The sequence below is a fragment of the Dipodomys merriami genome, unplaced genomic scaffold (assembly GCF_024711535.1).
Source record: "Dipodomys merriami isolate MVZ:Mamm:240054 unplaced genomic scaffold, mDipMer1.0.p SCAF_6, whole genome shotgun sequence".
NCBI lineage: Eukaryota > Metazoa > Chordata > Mammalia > Rodentia > Heteromyidae > Dipodomys > Dipodomys merriami.
This window is the reverse complement of record NW_027206179.1, coordinates 7,489,270-7,515,335: the sequence shown is the minus strand read 5'-3', so window position 1 is coordinate 7,515,335 and position 26,066 is coordinate 7,489,270. Positions and strand designations below refer to the sequence as shown.

The following is a 26,066-nucleotide window of genomic DNA, read 5'->3' as shown; positions in this document are numbered from 1 at the left end:
AGGGTTCTTGTTGATTTCCTCAACAGCAAAAGCCAAGGCCAGAATTAATTGGTAGTTCTTCAAGATAGACCTGTACAGTAGACATTAGAAATCTATCAAGAGTAATTCAAAGTTCATATTCAAGTCAGTGCAATGACTTTGATGAGTTAAATGTTTATTTCCTTGCAAAATGAATATACTGAAATAGTACACCCTTCAGGATGGATTGTAATATAGTGTCCACATGAATGCTCAGAAAGGGTGATTTTTCTCTCTTTCATATGCAATACACCAAAAAAGTTGGTTTCTTTAAAGCATGGAATAATCTCTCATGACATCCAAATATCCTTCTGCTTGATCTTGGGGAAACAAATCTTTAAAAACAAATCTTTGTTTTTCAACCACCCAGTTTATGTTACATGGTTACATGGCAGGTGATGGGCTCGTTTGAGGAAGATCCTACAGCTCTCCCCAGAGATCCACCGCCTTCAACAGCTCTTTCTGCACTAGCTACCAGAACAAAAAATGCAAATATCAAGGGACAAATCTTAGTTCTGATTTATATAGAAGAGCAAAAATTCAACAGAAAGTAATTTCCCATGTTAACTCATGTCACTAAATTTCAAGAAACTAATCATGAAGAAAGGATCCTCCAACTTGGGGGAAGGGGAGAGAATTGTCATGAAATGAAGGTTTATGCTGAAATCCCTGTTCCAAATCTCCCTTGGTGAACTGCAGTTCTGGGAAATGCATAGATTATCACTACTTGCTTCCCAAAATGCATTCATTGAGATTCTGAAAAGGAAAGGATACAGGGAGTAAAGAGGATCAAAGTCCACTCACTCGGACTCTCTTTGTCCCTCCCTCTTCTGTTATGTACACAAATGACAACATAATACACACTATTTGAAAAAATGAAATGATAGAAGTGGAATGTTAAAACAAATGAGTGGACTTGTCTAATATTTCTCATATGCATGTGTGTAATTATCAAAATGGAAGTGCTTCATGTCACTGATGTATGCTAACTCAAAATAAATTTTTAAAACTGGGAGAGAGTGAAGGAAAGGATGACATTATCCAAGAAATGTACTCACTACCTGACTTTTGAAATTATGACCCCTCTGCACATCACCTTTTTTATAACTTTTCTTTCCAGTTTTGTGTGTGTGTGTGTGTGTGTGTGTGTGTGTGTGTGTGTGTGTGTGTGTGTGTGTGTGTGTGTGTGAAAATACCATACAGAAGGGTTACAACTACATGGGCAAAGTAATGAGTACATTTCTTATCAAGCATTGTTGCCTCCTCCTTTGTTTCCCCTTACTATCCTTTCCCATACCCCCTTTGCCCCCAAGCCAAAAGAAAGGGAAAGACTTGGAAAAAATTGTATTAACTGAAGTAAGCCAGGCCCAAAAAAACATAGCTCCATTTCCCTTATTTGCAATAACTAGTATATTTCTGAGACAAGCAGAAATGGTCAGATAAGTTGAGGTTAGGCGAAATGAACCCCAAGATAAGGATTCAAATGTTTTTTCTTTCTTGCTATTGTTTCTAACATATTTATAAGATGATTTCTTTGTTGCTTTGTATGTCCCTCCCCCACAGTATAACCCCTGCTTTCACTGTATTTGATGTTGGTATACTTTGTGGAGGGGAAGGGAAAAAACAAATTATTTAAGTAGGGATACAGGCAGACCCATTGCAACAGTGAGATGTACAAGATGTTATGTCGCAAAACAAACTTTCTGGGAAGGTAGCTCAGTGGTAGAGCGCTTGCCTTGCATGCATGAGGCCCTGGGTTCGATTCCTCAGCACCACATAAGCAGAAAAAGCCGGAAGTGGTGCTTGACTCAAGTGGTAGAGAGCTAGCCTTGAGCTGAAGAGCTCAGGGACAGCGTCCAGGCCCAGAGTTCAGGCCCCACGACCGGACCCAAAAAAAAAACAAAAAAGAAGAAAGAAAGAAAGAAAGAAAGAAAGAAAGAAAGAAAGAAAGAAAGAAAGAAAGAAAGAAAGAAAGAAAGAAAGAAAGAAAGAAAGAAAGAAAGAAAGAAAGAAAGAAAGAAATGTACTCATTACCTTGTCCATGTAATTGTAACCCCTCTTTGTGGTATTTTCACAATTTAAAAAAATGAAAAAAAAATTTAAAAAAACAAAACCTGCCCCAAAATTTAACAAGTATTGGATTTTTCTTTAATATACTTTGAGTCCACAGTGTAGTAAAGGTAGACATTAACAGTAAAATTAGGGAAATTTGAATTTACACAAAATTTTAATGAATTATTATTAAGTCACCAAATGGTCAAGTCAAAATTCAAGAACTAGCCGGGCACAAGCTGCTCATGCCTGTAATCCCAGCTACTCAGGAGGCTGAGATCTGAGGATCACGGTTCAAAGCCAGCCCAGACAGGAACATCTGTGAGACTTTTATCTCCAATAAACCATTCAGAAAACTGGAAATGGCTCTGTGGCTCAAAAGGTAGAGCACTCTCCTTGAGCTGAAGAGGTGTGGGACAGCACCCAGGCCCAGAGTTCAAGCTCCACAACCGACAAAAATAAATGGTGGGGGAGTCCTTGTCTTAGGCTATGAAAAAGGGAGAGAAGACTGAAGTGAGTATAATGAAAACAGAAACACAAAAGATCATTCAAGATCTTTTCAGAAAATGACATGTCAGTAAATTTTATAACATGGTTTAAGTGGCATGCAGCACCTTCCAAAGCTAAACTAGGAAGACACACACACACACACACACACACACACACACACACACACACACACACACACACACAACCTTGAAAAAAACCTAGCTTTCACTAGCTTGGAATTACAACTGAAAAACATTAGTGTGATGTCTGTGGGTGTAGATCTGAGTCTAAATTTTAACCCTCTGAAATCTAATGCAGTGGTCTATTTATGACAAAGATGTCCTAGAGGACATATTAGTATGTTTAAACAGTACCATCCATACATTTTACTTCCTGATTACCAATAACAACGCTTCATATTTTTAAGGAGGTAAGACACACATAGATACTTCTGCAATAAGATTCAATGTGTCTATATAAGAGCAGTAATAAAATTATATTAAATGACTTAATATAATTAGGAATGTTAGAGAAAGGAAAATCAAGTAAAAGTAGAAAAATAGTGGAGTTTAAGAAAAACAAGTAAGATATGGAGCTAACTCAGGTAGATGAATGCATCAAGAAAATGTGGTATATATATACAATGGAATTCTATGCTTCCATCAGAAAGAATGACACCACCCCATTTTTTAGGAAATGGAAAGACCCAAAGAAACATAGGTCCCATGGTTTCCCTCATTTGCAATAATTAGTATATGCCTAGGATAATTTTATCAGATAGCAGAAAAGCTCAAAAGCTATGTACAAACATAAGATGATGCTAAGTGAAATGAACACCAAGATATGGACATAAGAGGTCTGTCTTTGTTGTTGTTGTTTTTAATGTATTACTTGATTTTTTTGTTTCTTTTGTATGTTCTTCCCCCTATGGTATATCGCCTGTTGTCACTGTACTTGATTTTGGTACCCTGCATCTTCTATATACATTTGTCTAATTTAGGGAGGGGAAGGGGAATAACAAAACGCTGAAACAAGGACATAGGATCACCCATTGCAACAATAATACCCACAAGATAGTATATTGGAAATGCACTTTGCAACTTTGGAGACTGGAGGAGTGAGGAAGGTGGGGGAGGGAAGGGATAGTGGGAGAACAAGGAAGGGGGTAATAGTGCTTGACAAAAATGTACTCATTGCCATACTCATGTAACTGTAACCCCTCTGTACAGCATCTTCACAATAAAATAAAATTTTTTAAAAAAAGAAAAATAAGTATTTAGGAGTGATAGGAAAAAGCAGGGTTTGGATCCTTCAATGGTTCAGATCTCTTCAATAATGGGGAAGACATTAATTGCTTCGCCCACCATCTCTGTCCCCATGTGTGGCAAGCTACCTCAGGCTACCGTAGTCACATGAGTACTCAAAAACAGGTGAAAGAAATTCATAGAGACCAAGAATTCAATGTATGTCTTATAAAATTAAGAAGACTGAGGGAAAGGGTGAATAGAGTAGGGATGAATGAGATGACGAAAAGAGTGATATTGATGAGGAGATATTGTATTCATAAATTGTTATATGGCAACTCCTTTAGCAATGGCATTTCTCTTATAATAGGAATCACATCAGATGCTATAATTTCTTGAAATTCCTCCTTAGCAGTTTAGCAGACCAGAACCTCAGGTTGGGTATGTGCACCAATAAGGAAGAACAAATCTAGGGCAGATATGCCTGTCAGCTCTGGGCCATGCAATAAACCAGACATATAATGAAGTAGAGCTTAGTCTGAATGACTAACTGCATCTCTACAGTAAGATATATTTTAAAGTCAACAAAATATATGTCACTTCATACTTACTAAAGAAAACTCCTCCAACCATTCTCCTATGGATTAGGAAAGGTGTCTGCAGCCTCAAAGTACAGAACTCATGCCACTGACTTGGGTTGTTAGTAATAACATCACTTCATCATCTGAGAAGACAGCTGGGATAGGAGAGATAGAAGAAGGATGCAAAGAACAGTAGAGAGGTCATACCCCTGGGAAGGAAAACAGTTCTCTCCTATTAGCAACAGAAAAAATCTCTCAAAAGTAGATGAGTGGACCAGTTCCTGGAAGATGGCGGAGGAGAAGCTGGAGGCTAAACAAGCTCTCGCATAGAAAGCAGTTTTAGTGCTCCAGAGTACAGTCCTAGACCAGAGAATCACACCAAGTGTCTCATTGCAGTAGAGAGTTTGGCCAGAGAGGGAAAATCTAGGCAAGGAGACAGATCTGAGCACTTGCCAGGAGTCGTGGCTGCGGCTGTGGCAGTGGCAGAGGGGGCTGTAGCCGCCATACCTACAACACAGAGAGTCCGGGACAAAGGCAGATGCAGCAGGCGAGCAGATTCTACTCAACACCAGAAAGAACTGACAAGGAGTACATATCTTCATCCTACAGATTGCAGACCAGGGACAACCCAAGAACCAACACTCCGGCATGAGTAGAACCCTAACAGCCTCACTCCTTCTCAGGGAGCAGAGGAGGGAAGGTCACCCCTCACCCCTCTCACTACTGGAGATCTCCATCTTTGATACTGATAAGGGACCAGCAGCTAGCTCCAACTCAGGCCTTGGAAGAAAACAAAAGAGTCATTTAGCAGGTCACAGGAGCCTGACCTGACCTGCCAGGCTCAGCTCCAACCAGGAGAAAGTCACCCAGCCCAGGCAGAGAAAACTCTGCCCCTGGAGGAATGGCTTTCTTCACTGGGTTAACAGAGCCAGAGGCTTCCCCTCCCTACAGCAGCCTAGACAATTAATTGAAATTCAGTAAACATAACCCCTGAGAATGGCTCCAGGCTGGGCTCTGTGACTGTCTCTGGAGCTGCCCACTCAGGGAAAAGCTACTGTTTGCTGAAAGGCATACCCAGAACCTAGCCTTATCACAGCATCTCCAAACTAGAGGAAACAGCCATCTCCTTCTTTTGTGATACTCAAAGCAGATCTCCCTCCCACTGAACTAGCCTGGGAGGAGGATTACAAAATCCTGGGGAAAGCAGAGCATTTTACTGCCTGCCTAAACAAACTGACTTAAGAAACATCCAAGCCACAGGAAAATCAAACACCACAAGCAGACCAGAGACTCCACCAAGAGACCAGTTATGGACACAAGGGAGATACAGGATCTTCCCATCCAACACTCCCCGCCCCCCCCCCCCGCCAAAAAAAATTAAAGAACTCTTTTTTTGGTACTTTTTTTTAATTTAAAAAAATGTTTACTATTAATCGTTTTATTTTCCTTCCATTTATAATTTTTATTTTAGGTGTATATGTGTATGGGTGCTTTTTTATCTCTAATGACCTTTTGGTCCTTTTTTAATTCTTCTTTCTCATTCTTTTCACTTTTTCTTCTCTATCATTCTTTTTTGCATGACTTAATCACTGTTCTGCTCATCCTCAGATAAACCTGTGGTCGATTATTAGACCTTATCCCCCATTGCATGCACACTTAATCCAGAAATTTATTACTCAGTTCAAAAACTCTGAGGCTTAAATTCCTTAATAGCAGTATTATTTCTTTATACCTATATAATATTTTAAGTATTTTTATTGTTTAGTTTTTCATGTTTCATTTCTATCACTTCCCTCCTTTCATCCTATCCCCATTCTCTTCTCAATATTACTTCTTTACACTTGCATAATTTTTAAGTGTTTCACTTTTTAAATTTAAATTTTTGTTCTTCCATTTATTCTTGTCTCACTTTTTTTTCTTTTTTTTCTCTTCTCTCTCTCCTACCATTCTGTCCAATACATTTCCTTCTTTGAGATTAGGACTTGGTTAAATTCACTCTACTTTTACCTTTCCACATCCTTTTAATCCTATTTTTCCCCACATTTCTCCCTAAACCTAATAATTTCTGGTTTGCCAAATTCCTCTCTGCTGCTCATAGCCCATTAATTCATAATTGTTTGATGTTGAATAGATTGTATCTGTTTAACTAGATTGCATCTGCAGACTTTTGACTGTGCAACTACAGGACTTTGTGTTGATGCTTGCCTTAAAATAGTGTTCTAGCACGAAAATGGTGTTACTTTCATAACAAATGGGCAGAACAACCCAGAAAAACACAAGAAAAATGGCAAGTCCAGGTATCTCAACTCCCACTCATGAGAATCAGGTGACAGAACAGATAATGAATAATCCAGAGGAGAGTTCCCAAAAAGCTCTACAAACACTACTGGTAAACATGGTGAATGAAAAGATTGAAAACCTGCAAAGAACTCACTGTGAGCGTGATTGGGAGAAGGAGGAGGCAAACCAAAGATCAATACAGGAAGCTCATGAGCGTGAGAAAACTACTCAAACATTGATACAGGAATTGCATGAGAAGGTTGAGAACACTCAAAGAGAAATAAATGAATTGTGTGAGCAGGCTGAGAACACTCAAAGAGAACTACAGGAATTGCATGAACATGAGGAAGCTAATCAAAGAGTAATACAGGAATTGAGAGAGCAGGATGAGAATAGACCAAGATCAATAGAGGCATTCATGGAATCCATAAACAGACAGCTGAAAGAACTCAGGAAGTAGACAAAGGGAATGCTGAATGGAGACCAACAGAAGCAATGGGAGTCCAAGGAAACCATAACCAATCAACTAAGTGATTTGAGAATAAACAATGAGTACCAAATTGAGGACATAAAGAAGTTCTTACAAGATCTAAAACAAAGCTCCAAAGAAGAATTTGAAGCCATCAAAGCCACCAATTAGAAGGAAAAGAAATAAAAAACAAAGTAGAAAGTCTTGATAGTAGGTTAGACTATGCAGAAGATCGAATCTCGGGTATTGAAGACAGCCTATTATAGAGAAAGAACATACAACAATCCAAGACAAATCCAAGACATATAATACATCTATTCAACATCTGGAAGACAATATCAGAAGGCCTGGTCTGAGGATAATGGGTGTAGAGGAGCACCTAGAGACAGAAGTTAATGGTCTAGGAAATTTGTTTAACAGGATCCTAGCAGAGAACTTCCCAAACATGCAAAAAGATAGGCCTATTCAGATACAAGAAGCTTTTAGAACCCTAAATAGACCTGAACAGAACAGAACATCCCACCATCACATTATAATCTGCACAGGATCAATTCAGACCAAAGAAAAGATCCTTAAAGCTGTCAAGGAGAAAAGATCAATCACCTATAAAGGGAAACCAATTAGAATCACCTCAGATTTCTCAGCAGACACAATTAAAGCAAGAACATCCTGTAATGATGAATGCCATGCACTAAAAACAAACAACTATCAACCAAGAATACTGTACCCAGCTAAACTCTCTTTCATAACCCAAGGTTAAATAAAAACCTTCCATAGCAAAGAAAAACTGAAACAATATGTCTCCACCAAAGGAGCCCTACAAAAGATAGTTAAAGATGTCCTACACATAGAAAACCAACAAGACAACAATAAAGGCCAAGAAACCACACCCAATCTGAGAATCCAAGAACCACAGGAAGAACCCAGTTGTCACAGGCCCCAAGAAGGTAAATAAAATGGCAGGAACTCCCAAATACCTCTCAGTCCTATCTCTCAACATTAATAGACTTACCTCTCCAATTAATCGACATAGACTGTCTAGTTGGATTAAAAAGCAAGATCCTTCTATCTGCTGCCTTCAGGAGACACATCTTGCCCATAAAAACAAAAAACTTTTGAAAGAGAAAAGCTGGAACAAAATCTACCAAGCAAACAGCCCCCATAAACAGGCAGGAGTTGCAATCCTAATATCAGATAAAATAGACTTCAAATTAAAATTAGTGAGAAGAGATAAAGAAGGTCGCTACATACTAATTAAGGGATCTCTCCTTCAGGAGGATATTATAATTCTAAATATCTATTCGCCAAACAAAGGAGCACCCAAATTTATCCAAGAAACACTACTTTCCCTCAAATCTCACATACATCCAAAGACATTAATTGTTGGGGACTTTAACACACCACTCTCCCCACTACATAGATCAACTCGGCAAAAACTCAAACGAGAAACCACAGATCTAAACAATTGCATAGAACAACTAGATTTAACAGACATCTACTGAATATTTCACCCAGCAGCATCAGAATACACGTTTTTCTAAGCAACACATGGAACATTTTGTAAAATAGACCACATTTTAGGTCAAAAAGCAAACTTGTCCAAATTCAGAAACATTGAAGTTATACCTTGCATTCTTTCAGACCACAAGGGAATAAAATTAGAACTCAACACCAAAAGCCACCAAAGAAAGTCCGGCATCACATGGAGGCTGAACAACACACTGTTGAATCACCAGTGGGTCATGGAAGAGATTAGAAAGGAAATTCAAATGTTCACGCTATTCAACAAAAATGAGCACACAAATTACCAGCTCCTCTGGGACACAGCAAAGGCAGTACTCAGAGGCAAGTTTATAGCTCTGAGCTCCTACATCAACAAATTGGAGAGATCTGAAACCAACAATTTAATGAGACATCTGAGCCTCCTTGAAAAAGAGCAGCAGGATAAACCCCAATTCAGTAGACTGAAAGAAATAATCAAAATTAAATCAGAATTAAATGAATTAAAATCCAAAAAAACTATAGAGAGAATCAACAAAACAAAGAGTTGGTTCTTCAAAAATATTAACAAAATTGACAGATCCTTAGCAAATCTTATCAGAAAAAGAAGAGAATACACCCAAATAAATAAACTCAGAGATGAGAATGGAAATATCACCACAGAAACAACCAAGATTCAGAACATTATAAGGGAATACTTCTCAAACCTTTATGCTAATAAGTTTGAGAACTAAGCAGAAATGGACCTTTTCTTAGCAAATATCAACATGCCGAAACCAAACCAAGATGAGTTAAACCATCTTAACAGATCCATATCAAGCATTGAAATAGAAACAGCAATGAGACCTCCCATCTAAAAAAAGCCCAGGACCAGATGGTTTTACAGCTTAATTCTACAAGGCCTTCAAAGCAGAGCTCACACCAATACTCCTCCAAATCTTCAATGAAATTGAAAGAGAAAGTTCACTACCGAACTCTTTCTATGAAGCCATCATAACCCTCATCCCAAAACCAGTGGGACTCATCAAAGAAAGAGAACTATAGACCCATTTCTTTGATGAACATTGATGCAAAACTTCTCAACAAAATTTTGTCCAATCAACTTCAACAATTCATCCAAAAAAATCATACGACATAATCAAACAGGATTCATTTCAGGGATGCAAAGCTGGTTCAATATACGCAAATCAATTAATATAATTCATCACATCAACAAGAGCAAGGATAAGAACCACATGGTTATTTCAATAGATGCAGAAAAAGCATTTGACAAGATCCAACACCCCTTTATGATGAAGGTTCTGGAAAAATTAGGAATCCAGGGAACATTCCTCAATACAATAAAGGCAGTATATGACAAACCTACAGACAGCATTATACTTCATGGTGAAAAACTAAAGCCATTTCCTCTTAACTCAGGAATGAGACAAGAATGTCCACTTTCTCCATTTCTCTTCGATTTAGTATTAGAATGCCTAGCTACAGCAGTAAGACAAGATGCAAACATAAAAGGGATCCAAATAGGGAAAGATGAAGTAAAACTCCCTCTTTGAAGATGACATGATCTTGTCTTTAAAGAATCCCGCAGACTCCACTCCCAAATTATTCAAGCTGATTCAAAACTTTGGCAAAGTAGCAGGATATAAAATTACCCCTCAGGGGCTGAGAGGGTGGCTCAGTGGTAGAGTGCTTGCCTTGTATGCAAGAGACTCTGGGTTTGATTCCTCAGCACTATATAATCAGAAAAAAAAAGTCGAAAGTGGTACTGTGGCTCAAGTGGTAGAGCACCAGCCTTGATCTGGGACAATGTTCAAGCCCACAGTTCAGGCCCTATGACTGACAAAAACAAAACAAAGAGTTCTAAAATTAACCCTCAAAAATCAATGGCTTTTCTATATGCCAACAATGAGAAAAGCATGGCTGAAATTAGGAAAGCAACTCTATTCATAATAGCCCCACAAAAAATGAAATACCTAGGAATTAACTTAACCAAAGAAGTGAAGGACCTCTATGATGAAAACTTTAAAAACCTGAAGAAGGAAATCAAAACAGAACTTAGAAAGTGGCAAAAAAAAAATCCTCCCATGCTCCTGGATTGGAAGGATCAACATCATGAAAATGGGAATACTTACCAAGGCTATCTACAAATTCAATGTGATACCTATCAATATTCCAACTGCATTCTTCAAGGAAATAGAAGAGGCAATCCAAAAATTCATATGGAACAATATAACACCCCGAATAGAAAAATGATGCTTAATAGAAAAAACAAGGCTGGAGGAATATCAATACCAAATTTCAAACTCTACTACAAAGCCATAGTAATCAAAATATCTTGGTACTGACACAAGAACAGACCTCAGGACCAATGGAATAGAATTGAAAACCCAGAAATGAACCTACAGACCTATAGCCATCTAATCTTGGATAAGGGAGCTAAAAAAAAAATAGAATGGAAGAAAGACAGCCTTTTCAGTAAATGGTGCTGGCAAAATTGGTAACTACTTGTAGAAAACTAAACCTAGATCCTTATATATCACCCTGCACCAGAATTAACTCCAAATGAATCAAAGACCTCAATGTAAAAGCAGACACTGTGAAAACATTACAGGATAGAATAGGAGAAACCCTAGGTCTCCTTGGCACAGGCCAAAATTTTCTTAATAGAAACCCAGAAACAAAACAAATCAGCCGGGCGCTGGTGGCTCACGCCTGTAATCCTAGCTGCTCAGGAGGCTGAGATCTGAGGATCGCGGTTCAAAGCCAGCCCGGGCAGGAGAGACTGTGAGACTCCTATCTCCAATAAACCACCAGAAAACCAGAAGTGGCGCTGTAGCTCAAGTGGTAGAGCGCTTTCCTTGAGCTGAAGAGCTGAAGGACAGCGCCCAGGCCCAGAGTTCAAGCCCCACGGCCGACCAAAAAAAAAAAAAAAACAAATCAAAGAAAGGTTGGACAAATGGGATTGCATGAAATTGCAGAGCTTCTGCATGGCAAAGGACATAGCTAGCAATATCAATAGAAAGCCCACAGATTGGGAGAAGATCTTCACTAGCCATACATATCTAAAATATACCTGGAACTCAAAAATTAAATCCCCCAACAACAGATCTTCAAAGAAACAACTGCCCAATTAATTGTTGGCTAAAGACTTAAAGAGAAATTTCTCTGAAGAGGAAAGAAGGATGGCCAATAGACACATGAAGAAATGCTCAATCTATCTAGCCATAAAAGAAATGCAAATCAAAACAACATTGAGATTCTACCTCACCCCAGTTAGAATGGCTATAATCAAGAAGTCTAATAACAACAGATGCTAGAGGGGATGTGGACAGAAGGGAACCTGACTGCATTGTTGGTGCGAGTGTAAACTTGTTCAACCACTCTGGAAAGTAGTATGGAGGTTCCTCAAAAGACTTCACAGAGAACTCCCCTATAACCCAACAATCCCACTTTTGGACATTTACCCAAATGTACACAAACAAGAACATACTAAAGCCACCAGCACAACTATGTTTGTTGCAGCATTATTTACCATAGCTAAGATATGGAACCAACCCAGATGCCCCTCAGTAGATGAATGGATCAAGAAAATGTGGTATATATACACAATGGAATTTTATGCCTCCATCCAAAAGAATGACATTTCCCCATTTGTTAGGAAATGGAAAGACTTGGAAACAATTATATTAAGCCAGTCCCAAAGTAACATAAGTCCCATGGTTTCCCTTATTTGCAATAACTAGTATATGTCTGAGAAAAGCAGAAAAGGTCAGATAAGTTGATGTTAGGTGAAATGAACCCCAAGATAAGTTTTCAAATGTTGTTGCTTTCATGCAATTGTTTCTAACATATTTATAAGATGATTTCTTTGTTGCTTTGTATGTCCCTCCCCAACGGTATAACCCCTGCTTTCACTATATTTGATGTTGGTATAATTTGTGGAGGGGAAGGGAAAAAACAAATAGTTTAAATAGAGATACAGGTGGACCCATTACAACAATGACACATACAAATCGTTATGTTGAAAAACGAACTTTACAACTTTGTCGGGGGGAAGCCGGAGGGGAGATGGGAAGGGTTGGGAAGGGGAAACAAAGGAGGAGGCAACAATACTTGATAAGAAATGTACTCATTATCTTGCCCATGTAATTGTAACCCCTCTTTATGGTATTTTCACAATAAAAAAAAGTAGATGAGTGTCTGCAAATGCATAAACTAAAATGTAGTACATTCAAGTATATAATTGCTTTGAGAGGCTAAGTCCAAGTTTAGCAAAAGAAAACACCAGAAAGTAGGCACTCAAAAATAGTGGGGTAAGAGGAATGAGGTGAAAAAATGAAGAGAAGTGGGGACAATGCGGTGAAGACTGCAATGTATATCTTACAAAATTAAGGAGAATGGGGGAAGGGGTAAGGAAGGGGTAGGCAGGGGAGGGATGTGTAAGAATGTTCAAAGGGTGACATTGACCAATATATATTGTATTATGAACTGCTTTATTAAATCAAAACTCTTTGCACACCTACCTAAAGATGACAAGAAGGAGAAGAAAACAGATGTTTCTACTGCAGTGGAAGAAAGGCTAGAGGAGAAAGATGTGTGTACCCATAGTTTCCTCAGCCAGTGCCCACTCTGAGAACAAAACAGTAAATGAAAATCAAACAATGAATTACTTACCTCGTATTATCTCCTTGCTTAGAAGTATCACTGATGCTGTGCTCTCCTCCAAAAGTGTAGAGAGGGAAAAACCCAGCAATCACCACGTCTCCATCCTTATGTGCTCTCTTTTTCATTCTAGAAAAGCAGCTTGTGTCAACCAAGAAACTCACAAAAGGGGTAAGCTGGAAAAAGATTAGAAAAGTCAAAGGAAACATCACTGCAACACACTGAAATTCTGGCTGGAAGCAAAGCCCACAGTGTCAGGGATATGTATAAGTTTCATGAATTGGGGTGTAGATGTGCAAGTGGGTCTTTATAGAAAGTGATGGATACCCTAACACACATACTTTCATAACACCAACCTCTAGTGCCCAGGAGAAATGTGTAAAACTCTCAGCCCTGGGGCTCTACATCTGAAGCCCGCATCCAGGAGAAAAACACAGGTTGGAAAACAGTTTGCAGACCCTCTTCTCCACCTCAGGTGCTATGATTTGATCTAAGACTACAGATAGTGAGGCCCCAGGGATGAAGTTCTCTGGGACACATCTGTGTAAGACAGTTTTTGCACAAAAGCCATGTGGGATGATGTAACTTGATGGTATTGGAAGATGCCATGTCAGGTGCATGTGAAATGACCAGAAAAAGTCCAGGCCATTAAGATGTCAGTCAACCAAAGTTAGTAGTGTATCACAACCACGGGGTTGCGTCACATACCCAGTATTCATAACAGTCACAGAACATAGCCAGGTGATCCAGGAAGGTTTCAGTAACTATTCCATATGCAGAAGTCTTCACAAATGCACCTGGGGAAGCAATGGTGCTGCTGAAACCAGTAATGACACATTAGTAACTCCAAGTTGATGCTAAGTTTGAGTTGCACATTTGTATTCTGAACTTTGACCTTCACACAGGTAATTTGCACTAAATATGGAAATATGGATGAATACATTTTTATGATGCACTGATAGAGCCAAAACAGTGTGTTTTTCTGTTTAGGGTTTTCTCAGAACATGTCGTTATGGTGGAAATCCTTTTGTCTTTCACAAACCTAAATCCATATCAAAGGCAACTCTATCCAGATGCCATGGCTCACACCTGTAATCCTAGCTACTCAGGAGGCTGAGATCTGAGGATCACTGTTCAAAGCCAGCCCTGTAAGGAAAGTTCATGAGACTCTTATCTCCAATAAACCACCAGAAAACCAGACGTGTTGTGGCTCAAGTGGTAGAATGCTGGCTTGAGCTAAAGAGCTCAAAGACAGTGCCCAGGCCCAGAGTTCAAGGCCCATGCCTGGCAAAAAAATCTCTATTTTATACTAGAACCAAATATATTAGAGCCAAATCAACAGCATTGAACTATGTGATTTCACTGTACTGTACAAAGTTGGAACAAAACTGTATAGTATTCACATAATAATTATTTTTGAAAAGGTAAGAAAAAACATGGGAGAGAGGACAGTTTCCATACTTCAGGAAATGAAGTATAGAAATTAGATATCTACCAAACAACAAAGCCAGCATCCTACCAAGATCAAACCAGAGTGGATGAAATGCTCCCATTTAAAACATGAAATTATGAAACTACCACAAGCAAACATAAAGGAATTGCTCTATCATATTGGAGTTGTGAAGGAATTACTTTTATGAAAACCTCAGAATTACGGGAAGTAAAAATAGAAATAGATGACTGCCTTAAAATAAAAATCTACTCAGCTAAAGAAACACTCAACAGTGTGCATAGAAAACTTTTACAGAATTGGAGAGGACATGTTCAGTATATGGGGTTGATATCCAAATGATATAAAAAGCTTCAAGAACACAAGAGAAAAACAAAAGCAAATAGGCCTATTCCAACATCATACAATAGATTTATACAGACAGTTCCCAAGAAATAGAAATGACCCACGCCGGGGAAGACTGCTGCGGCGGCTGCATTAGCGGCGGGATTCGCAAGAAACTACTAAAGTTCCTGTGGAACCAAAGTAAAATTGTATAAGAACATAATGGATGGAGGGGAGAAAACCTATGGTGGCTGTGAAGGCCCTGATGTCAAGTTAATATCTCCTGATGGTCACGAATTTATTGTAAAAAGAGAGCATGCACTAACATCAGGAACAATAAAAGCCATGTTGAGTGGCCAGGGTCAGTTTGCTGAGAATGAAACCAATGAGGTCAATTTTAGAGAGATCCCTTCACATGTGCTATCAAAAGTATGCATGTATTTTACCTACAAGGTTCGCTACACTAACAGCTCCACCGAGATTCCTGAATTTCCAATTGCACCTGAAATTGCACTGGAACTGCTGATGGCTGCGAACTTCCTAGATTGTTAAATAAAATAAATTATAATAAACTGTTAAAAAAAAGATAGAAATTACCAAAATGGGTGTAAAATATGTGCAACCTCCAACATGAATGAGAAGCAAATAAAACCACAAGTTATCTCACACCAGTGTAAAAGGTCAAGCATAACTTAGAAAGGCTGGTGAGTCCAGCACAACTATGTTTATTGCAGCATTATTTACCATAGCTAAGATATGGAACCAACCCAGATGCCCCTCAGTAGATGAATGGATCAAGAAAATGTGGTATATATACACAATGGAATTCTATGCCTCCATCAGAAAGAATGACATTTCCCCATTTGTTAGGAAATGGAAAGGTTTGGAAAAAATTATATTAAGTGAAGTAAGCCAGGCCCAAAGAAGCATAGGTCCCATGGTTTCCCTTATTTGCAATATCTAGTATAGGTATGAGTCAAGCGGAAAAGGTCAGATAATGTGATGTTAGGAAAATGAACCCTTAAATATGTATTTTAATGTTTTCGTTTCTTTCATGCATGTATTTCTAATGCATTTATAAGATTATTTCTTTGTTGCTTTGTATGTCCCTCCCCCACAGTGTAACCCCCGTTTTCACTATATTTGATGTCAGTATAACATGTGGAGTAGATGGGGACAAACAAGTCGTTTAAGGATTCAGGTGGACCTGTTGCAACAATGAGAAGGACAAAATGTCATGTCAAAACCAGCTTTACAATGCCGGCGTGGGGGGGGGAGGGGAGTATAATTGGGTGGGGGGAGGGGGGTAAAATTGGGTGGGGGGAGGGGGGAGGCGGGGAAGGGAAGTGAAGGGTAAACAAAGGAGGAGGCTGCAATGCTTGGTAAGAAATGTACGCATTATCCTGCCCATGTAATTGTAGCCCCTTTGTACAGTATGTTCTCAAATAAAATAAAATACAATTTTTAAAAAAAAAAAAAAAAAGAAATGTACTCATTACCTTGCTCATGTAACTGTTACCCCTCTGTATAGTATTTGCACAATAAAAAACTTATTAAAAAAAAAAAAAAAAAAAAGAAAGGCTGGTGAGTGGAACAAAGCAAATCTCCGCCGTTCCGTGCTGCAAAAGCACACTGGCTTATCCATGGTAAGAGAAAAGTAATTTTAAGGTTCCTCAAAATTTTAAAAAGGGGTTATACCCCCCTGCTTTCACTATATTTGATGTCAGTATAACTTGTGGAGGAGATGGGGAAAAACAAGTCGTTTAAGGATACAGGTGGACCTGTTGCAACAATGAGAAGTACAAGTTGTCATGTCCAAAAGGAGATTTACAATGTCGGTGGGGGGGGGGGGAAGGAGAAGGATTGGGATTGGGGGGGAGGGGAGAGGCTGGGAAGGGATGTGAAGGGTAAACAAAGGAGGAGGCTGCAATGCTTGGTAAGAAATGTACACATTATCCTGCCCATGTAATTGTAACCCCTCTGTACAGTATGTTCTCAAATAAGATAAAATAAAATATATATATTAAAAAAAAGAAATGTACACATTATCCTGCCCATGTAATTGTAACCCCTCTGTACAGGATGTTCACAAATAAAATAAAATAAATAAAAATTAAAAATGAATAAATAAAAAGGGGTTATACCGTGGGGGAGGGACATACAAAGCAACAAAAAATATCACATGGTACTTTATAAATACATTAGAAACAATAACAAGAAAGAAAAAAACCATTGTGTCCCTATCTTGGGGTTCATTTCACTTAACATCATCTTATGTGACCTTTTCTGCTTGTCCCAGATATATACTAGTTATTGCAAAGAAGGGAAACCATGGGACTTATGTGATGTGCAAGACACTATGTTGAAAACCCAACTTTACAATTTAGGTGGGGGGGGGGCAGTGTAGTTGAGGAAGTGGGAGGGAAGGGATGGTAGGAGAAAAACAAAGGAGGAGGCAACAATGCTTGATGTGAAATGTACTCATTACTTTGCCCATGTAACTGTAACCCCTCTGTACAGTATTTTCACTATAAAAACTTATTTAAATTTTTTTAAAAAAGGAATTCCATAAAATGCACTTAGCCCAGGTGTGAGCGTTTAACCAAGAGAATGAAATGAGCACAGCAAAGAGGTGTCTGCACTACCTTTCTCTGTATCACTATTCTCAGTAATTGAGAAATGGAAACCACCCAACTGTCCATCAAGTGATGGATGGATATGAAGCTTAATCTTTTCTTTGGTGATGCTGGGGTTTGAAGTCAGGCATTGCTACTTGGTAGGCAACACTCTCCCACGGGAGCCATGTGTGAGTGATTTTTTAATAGGATCTTGAATTATTCCTGGGCTGGCCTGAAACATTGATTCTCCTTTGTGCGCCTTCCATACAGCAAGTATGAGATACATGCACCACTGCATCCAGTTTTGTCTTGGTTGAGATGAGGTCTGATGAATTTTTAACCTTGGCTGCCATGAGTTGTGAGCTCCAATCACCACCCACTGAAGAGCTAGTGTTACAGGCATGAGCCACTGCCCTGCTTGATACTTAATCATGAGAAGCCCTAAGAAGTGAGATGAGCACACCTCTGGATTTATCTGAGAAGGCATTTCCAGAAAGGATAAATAAGGGGGAAAAAAAACCTTACTCTGGATATGGGTGATACCATCCCATAGGCCGGAGGCACTTTGAGACCAAGGGGAGAAGAGGAGAAAAACGATTATACAGGCTTTGTCTGTTTCTACATCCTGACCAAAATGATGTGAGCTACTCTGCTCTGCCATGGCCTCTGTGGCCATGATGGGTTAAAAACTGTGAGACAAGCTGAGCACGGGTGGCTCACGCCTGTAATCCTAGCTACTCAGGAGGCTGAGATCTGAGGATCACGGTTCAAAGTCAGCCCAGGCAGGAACGCCCGAGACTCATCTCCAATTAACCACCAGAAAACCAGAAGTGGCGCTGTGGCTCAAGTGGTAGAACACTAGCCTTCAGCTGAAGAGGTGAGGGATAGCACCCATACCCAGAGTTCATGCCCCATGACTGACAATAAAATAATTTTTAAAAAAAACTGTGAAACAGAGATAAATCAGTGTTTCCCCTATTAAGTTGTTCCTTAAGGGCAATGTCAGAACATCATTAGAATGGGTAAAGATTTGGTCTTCCCTCACCAGTATATATTTTCCATTCCTTCATTCCATGAATATTTTCCCTTTCCTCCATTGCATTGGCTCTCTCCTCCTTTTTTTTTTTTAATTTAATTTTATTTTATTTGTGAACATACTGTACAGAGGGGTTACAATTACATGGGCAGGATAATGCATACATTTCTTACCAAGCATTGCAGCCTCCTCCATTGGTTTACCCTTCACATCCCTTCCCAGCCTCCCCCCAACCCCCAATCCCAATCCTTCTCCTTCCCCCCCTTCCCCCACCCCACACCGATGTTGTAAAGCTCGTTATGGACGTGACAACTTGTACTTCTCATTGTTGCAACAGGTCCACCTGTATCCTTAAACAACTGGTTTTTCCCCATCTCCTCCACAAGTTATATTGACATCAAATATAGTGAAAGCAGGGGTTATACTGTGGGGGAGGGACATACAAAGCAACAAAGAGATAATCTTATAAATGCGTTAGAAACACATGCATGAAAGAAAAAAACATTAAAATACATATCTAAGGGTTCATTTTTCTGACCTCACATTATCTGACCTTTTCCGTTTGACTCATACATATACTAGATATTGCAAATAAGGGAAACCATGGGACCTATGTTTCTTTGGGCCTGGCTTACTTCACTTAATATAATTTTTTCCAAGTTTTTCCATTTCCTAACACATGGGGCAATGTCATTCTTTCTGATGGAGGCATAGAATTCCATTGTGTATATATACCACATTTTCTTGATCCATTCATCTGCTGAGGGACATCTGGGTTGGTTCCATATCTTAGCTATGGTAAATAATGCTGCAATAAACATTGTTGTGCTGGTAGCTTTAGTGTGGTCTTGTTTGTACACATTTGGGTAAATGCCCAAAAGTGGGATTGCTGGGTCATAGGGGAGATCTATGTGAAGTCTTTTGAGGAACCTCCATACTGCTTTCCAAAGTGGTTGAACAAGTTTACATTCCCACCAACAATAAAGTAAGGTTCCTTTCTGTCCACATCCCCTCCAGCATCTGTTGTTGTTAGAGTTCTTGATTTTTGCCGTTCTAACTGGGGTGAGGTGGTATCTCAATGTTGTTTTGATTTGCATTTCTTTTATGGCTAGGGATGTTGAACATTTCTTCATGTGTCTATTGGCCATCCTTCTTTCTTCTTCAGAGAAGTTTCTCTTTAAGTCTTTAGCCCACTTATTTATAGGGCAGTTGTTTCTTTGAGGATTTGTTGTTGGGTGGTTTAATTTTTTGAGGTCCAAGTATATTTTAGATATGAGACCCTTGTCCGTTGTATGGCTAGTAAAGATCTTCTCCCAATCCGTGGACTTTCTATTGATCTTGCTAGCTATGTCATTTGCCCTGCAAAAGCTCTGCAACTTTATGCAATCCCATTTGTCCAACCATTCTTTGGTTTGTTGAGTTTCCAGGTCTCTATTCAAAAATTTTCGGCCTGAGCCAAGGAGACCTAGGGTTTCTCCTATTCCATCCTGTAATGTTTTCAGAGTGTCTGCTTTGACTTCAAGGTCGTTAATCCATTTGGAGTTGATTCTGGTGCAGGGTGATATATAAGGATCTAGCTTTAGTTTTCTACATGTAGTTAACCAATTTTGCCAGCACCATTTACTGAAGAGGCTGTCTTTCCTCCATTCTATTGTTTTAGCTCCCTAATCAAAGATTAGATGGCTATAAGTCTGTAGGTTCATTTCTAGGTTTTCAATTCTATTCCATTGGTCCTGAGGTCTGTTTTTATGCCAATACCAAGCTGTTTTGATTACTATGGCTTTATAGTAGAGTTTGAAATTTGGTATTGATATTCCTCCAGCAGTGTTCTTTCCGTTGAGGAGCATTTTTGCTATTCGGGGTCTTTTATTGTTCCATATGAATTTTTGGATTGCCTCTTCTATTTCCTTGAAGAATAAGGTTGGAATTTTGATAGGTATTGTATTGAATTTGTAGATAGCCTTGGGAAGTGTTGCCATTTTCACCATGTTAATCTTTCCAATCCAGGAGCATGGGAGGCTTTGCCATTTTTTTTAGTTCTGTGTTGATTTCCTTTTTCAAGATTTTAAAGTTTTCATCATAGAGGTCCTTCACTTCTTTAGTTAAGTTAATTCCTAGGTATTTTATTTTTTGTGGGGCTATTACAAATGAAGTTGCTTTCCTAATTTCAGCCACACTTTTCTCATTGTTGGCATATAGAAAAGCCATTGATTTTTGGGGGTTAATTTTATAACCTGCTACTTTGCCAAAGTTTTGAATCAGCTTGAGTAATTTGGGAGTGGAGTCTATGGGATTCTTTAAATACAAAATCATGTCATCTGCAAAGAGGGAGAGTTTTATTTCTTCTTTCCCTATTTGGACCCCCTTTATGTCTGCATCTTGTCTTATGGCTGTAGCTAGGCATTCTAATACTAGATTGAAGAGGAGTGGAGAAAGTGGGCATCCTTGTCTTGTTCCTGAGTTAAGAGGAAATGGCTTTAGTTTTTCACCATTGAGTATAATGCTGGCTGTAGGTTTGTCATATACAGCCTTTATTGTATTGAGGAATGTTCCATGGATTCCTAATTTTTCCAAAACCTTCATCATGAAGGGGTGTTGGATCTTGTCGAATGCTTTTTCGGCATCTATTGAGATAACCATGTGGTTCTTGTTCTTGCTCCTGTTGATGTGATGAATAATATTAATTGATTTGCGTATATTGAACCAGCTTTGCATCCCTGAAATGAATCCTGTTTGATCGTGGTGTATGATTTTTTGGATGAGTTGTTGAAGTCGATTGGCCAAAATTTTGTTGAGAAGTTTTGCGTCAATATTCATCAATGAAATGGGTCTATAGTTCTCTTTCTTTGATGAGTCCCTGCCTGGTTTTGGGATGAGGGTTATGATGGCTTCATAGAATGTGTTCGGTAGTGAGCTTTCTCTTTCAATTTCATTGCACAGTTGGAGAAGTATTGGTGTGAGTTCTGCTTTGAAGGCCTTGTAAAATTCCGCTGTAAAACCATCTAGTCCTGGACTTTTCTTAGCTGGGAGGTCTCTTATTGCTGTTTCTATTTCAGTGCTTGATATGGGCCTGTTAAGATAGTTTAACTCATCTTGATTTAGTTTTGGCATGTCAATATTTGCTAGGAAAAGGTCCATTTCTGTCAAGTTCTCAAACTTATTAGCATAAAGTTTTGAGAAGTATTCCCTTATAATGTTCTGAATCTTGGTTGTTTCCGTAGTGATGTTTCCATTCTCATCTCTGAGTTTATTAATTTGGGTGTGTTCTCTTCTTTTTCTGATAAGATTTGCTAAGGGTCTGTCAAATTTGTTAATTTTTTTCAAAGAAACAACTCTTTGTTTTGTTGATTCTTTCTATAGTTTTTTTGGATTCTAATTCATTTAATTCTGATTTAATTTTGATTATTTCTTTCCGTCTACTGGATTGGGGTTTATCTTGTTGCTCTTTTTCAAGGAGGTTTAGATGTGTCATTAAATTGTTAGTTTCAGATCTCTCCAATTTGTTGATGTAGGAGCTCAGAGCTATAAACTTGCCTCTGAGTACTGCCTTTGCTGTGTTCCAGAGGAGCTGGTAATTTGTGTGTTCATTTTTGTTGAATAGCATGAACATATGAATTTCCTTTCTAATCTCTTCCATGACCCACTGCTGATTCAACAGTGTATTGTTCAGCCTCCATGTGATGCTGGACTTTCTTTGGTGGCTTTTGGTGTTGAGTTCTAATTTTATTCCCTTGTGGTCAGAGAGAATGCAAGGTATAACTTCAATGTTTCTGAATTTTGCTTTGTAGCCTAAAATGTGGTCTATTTTAGAAAACGTTCCATGTGCTGCTGAGAAAAATGTGTATTCTGATGCTGCTGGGTGAAATGTTCGGTAGATGTCTGTTAAGTCTATTTGATCTATGCAGCTGTTTAGATCTGCGGTTTCTCTGTTGAGTTTTTGCCGAGTTGATCTATCTAGTGGAGAGAGTTGTGTGTTAAAATCCCCAACAATTAATGTCTTTGGATCTATATGGGATTTGAGGGAAAGTAGTGTTTCTTTGATAAATTTGGGTGCTCCTTTGTTTGGCGAATAGATATTTAGAATTGTAATATCCTCCTGAAGGAGAGATCCTTTAATTAGTATGTAGTGACCTTCTTTATCTCTTCTCACGAATTTTAATTTGAAGTCTATTTTATCTGATATTAGGATTGCAACTCCCACCTGTTTATGGAGGCTGTTTGCTTGGTAGATTTTGTTCCAGCCTTTAACATTGAAAATGTGTTTGTTTTTACGGGCAAGATGTGACTCCTGCAGGCAGCAGATAGAAGGGTCTTGTTTTTTAATCCAACTAGACAGTCTATGTCGCTTAATTGGAGAGTTCAGTCCGTTAACGTTAAGAGATGGGACTGAGAGGTATTTGGGAGTTCCTGCCATGTTATCCACCTTCTTGGGGACTGCAAAAACTGGGTTCTTCCTATGGTTCTTGGATTCTCAGTTTGGGTGCAGTTTCTTGGCCTTTATTGCGGTCTTGTTGGTTTTCTATGTGTAGGACACCTTTAAGAATCTTTTGTAGAGCTGGTTTGGTGGAGATGTATTGTTTCAATTTTTCCTTGGTATGGAAGGTTTTTATTTGGCCTTCAGTTATGAAGGAGAGTTTAACTGGGTACAGTATTCTTGGTTGATAGTTGTTTGTTTTTAGGGCATGGCATACATCATTCCAGGCTCCTCTTGCTTTGATTGTCTCTGCTGAGAAATCTGAGGTGATTCTAATTGGTTTCCCTTTATAGGTGATTACCCTTTTCTCCTTGACAGCTTTAAGGATCTTTTCCTTGGTCTGAGTTGATCCTGTGTGGACTATAATGTGACAGTGGGATGTCCTATTCTGGTCTGGTCTATTTGGGGTTCTAAAAGCTTCTTGTATCTGAATAGGCCTATCTTTTTTGTATGTTTGGGAAGTTCTCTGCTTGGATCCTGTTAAACAAATTTCCTAGACCATTAACTTCTGTTTCTAGGTGCTCCTCTACACCCATTATCCTTAGATTAGGCGTTCTGATGGTGTCTTCCAGGTGTTGGATAGATCTATCATATTTCTTGGACTTGTCTTGGATGGTTGTATGTTCTTTCTCTATAATATCTAGGCTGTCTTCAATCCCTGAGATTCGATCTTCTGCATGGTCTAACCTGCTGTCAAGACTCTCTACTTTGTTTTTTATCTCTTTTCCTTCTAATTGGTCAGTTTTGATGGCTTCAAGTTCTTGTTGAAGCTCTGTTTTAGGTCTTGTATGAATTTCTTTACTTCCTTAATTTGGTGTTCAGTGTTTGTTCTCAAATCACTTAGTTGATTGGTTATGGTTTCTTTGGACTCCCATTCCTTCTGTTGGGTTCCATTCAGCATTCCCTTTGTGGTCTCCCTGACTTCCTTCAGCTCTTTGTTAATGGATTCCATGAATGCCTTTAGTGATCTTTGTGTATTCTCTACCTGGTCTCTCAATTCCTGTATTACTCTTTGATTAGCTTCCTCCCGTTCGTGGGATTCCTGTATTTCTCTTTCCTCCCGTTCGTGGGATTCCTGCTGTTCTCTTTGAGTGTTCTCAGCCTGCTCATGCCATTCCTCCCTTTCTCTTTGAGTATTCTCAAGTTGTTCATGCAAATCTTGTATCAGCTTTTGAGTAGCTTCCTCACGCTTATGATATTCCTGTATAAGCTTTTGGGATGCCTCCTCTCTCCTCCTTTCACGCTCATACAGAGTCCTTTGTAAGTTGTCAAACTTCTCATTTATCATGTTTGCCAGCAGTGTTTGTAGAGCTATTTGGGAACTCTCCTCTGGATTATTCATTATCTGTTCTGACCCTTGATTATCAAGATTGGGAATTGAGATATCTGGATTTGCCATTTTTCTTGTGTTTTTCCGGCTTACTCTGCCCATTTGAGATGAAAATAGCACCAGTTTTGTGCTAGAACACTATCTTAAAGCAACCATCAATCAAAGTTAGCATTTGTACAGTCAATAATCTACAGATACAATCCAGTTCAACAGATACATCTATTCAAGATCAAACAACTATATGTTAATGGGCTTCGAACCGCAGAGAAGAATTTGGAAAACCAGAAATTATTAGGAGTAGGGAGAGATGTGGGTAAAAAATAGGAATAGATTGGTGTGGGGAGGCACAGGGAGAATTAACTATGTCCTAATCCCAATGCAGGAAATAGGTTGGGTAGGATGCAAGTAGAGAGAGAGAGAAAAAGAAGAAAGGGAAAGGGAAATGAAAAGAGACCAGAAAAAATAGAAATGTAAAATTTAATATTATTATGGAGATTAAAAGACCATCTATTTAGAGAGGAATGTGAGTAAAGAGAAGGGAAGGGACATAGAGGAGAAGTGAAAACCTTTAAAAAATGCTTAAAATATTACATAGGTATAAAGAGGTAGTACTGCTATTAAGGAATTTAAGTCTCGGAGGTTTTGAATTGAGTAATAAATTTGTGGATTAAGTGTGTACACAATGGGGGATAGGGTCTACTAGTTAACTACGGGTTTATCTGAGGATGTGCAGGACAAGAGTTAAGTCATGTAAAGAAGATCAAAAGAGAGGATAAGGTGCAAAGGATAAGAAAGGGAGAAAAAAAGATCAGAAGTTCAGTAGAGCTAGACAAAAAACAAAAAACAAAAAGATAGTTAAGAGAGAAAGAAGACAAGAAAAGAAAGGAAAATGCACATTCACATATTCCTAAAATAAAAATTATAAGAGGAAAAAAAAGTTACTGGAAAACAATTATTTTTTCAAAAAAGGCAAGAATTAAAGATTAATAAAATTTTTAGAAAAGGAAAAAAAATTTTTATATATATAAGGTACCAAAAAAAAAGAGAACAAAAAAAAAGTAAAGAAGAAGAAAAAAAAAAGTTCTTTGATTTTTTTTGGGGGGGGGAGGGGTGGGAAGAATGCTGAATCTCCCTTTTGTCTGTAACCAGCCTCTTGTTGGAGTCTCTGGTCAGCTTGAGGTCCTGTGGCTTGATTGGTTTCTTAAGTCAGTTTGTTCGAACAGGCAGAAAAATGCTCTGCTTTACCCAAGATTTTGAGATCCCCCTCCCTGATTAGTTTAATGGAGGGTGATCTGCTTTGAGAGTCACAAAAGAGGGGGATGCAGTGGTGAGGCCTTTCAACAATCAGTAGCTTTTCCCTGGGGCTATTTTGTGAAAAACTCACAGAGCCTGGAGCCATTCTCAGGGTTTCTGTTTTTCAATTGATTGTTGAGGCTGCTAGAGGGAGGGGCAGCCTCTGGCTCTGGTTACCCAGTGAGGAAAGCCACTCTAATGGCTGGCGCCTGAGCTGGGTGACTTTTCCCTGGATGGAGCTGAGTC

The 26,066-nt window shown here is 38.8% G+C and overlaps 1 pseudogene; it reads left to right on the top strand.

The window, feature by feature from the left end:
* Positions 1 to 15,198: 15,198 nt before the first annotated feature.
* On the top strand, positions 15,199 to 15,622 carry LOC138813449 (elongin-C pseudogene; annotated as a pseudogene).
* Positions 15,623 to 26,066: the final 10,444 nt, after the last annotated feature.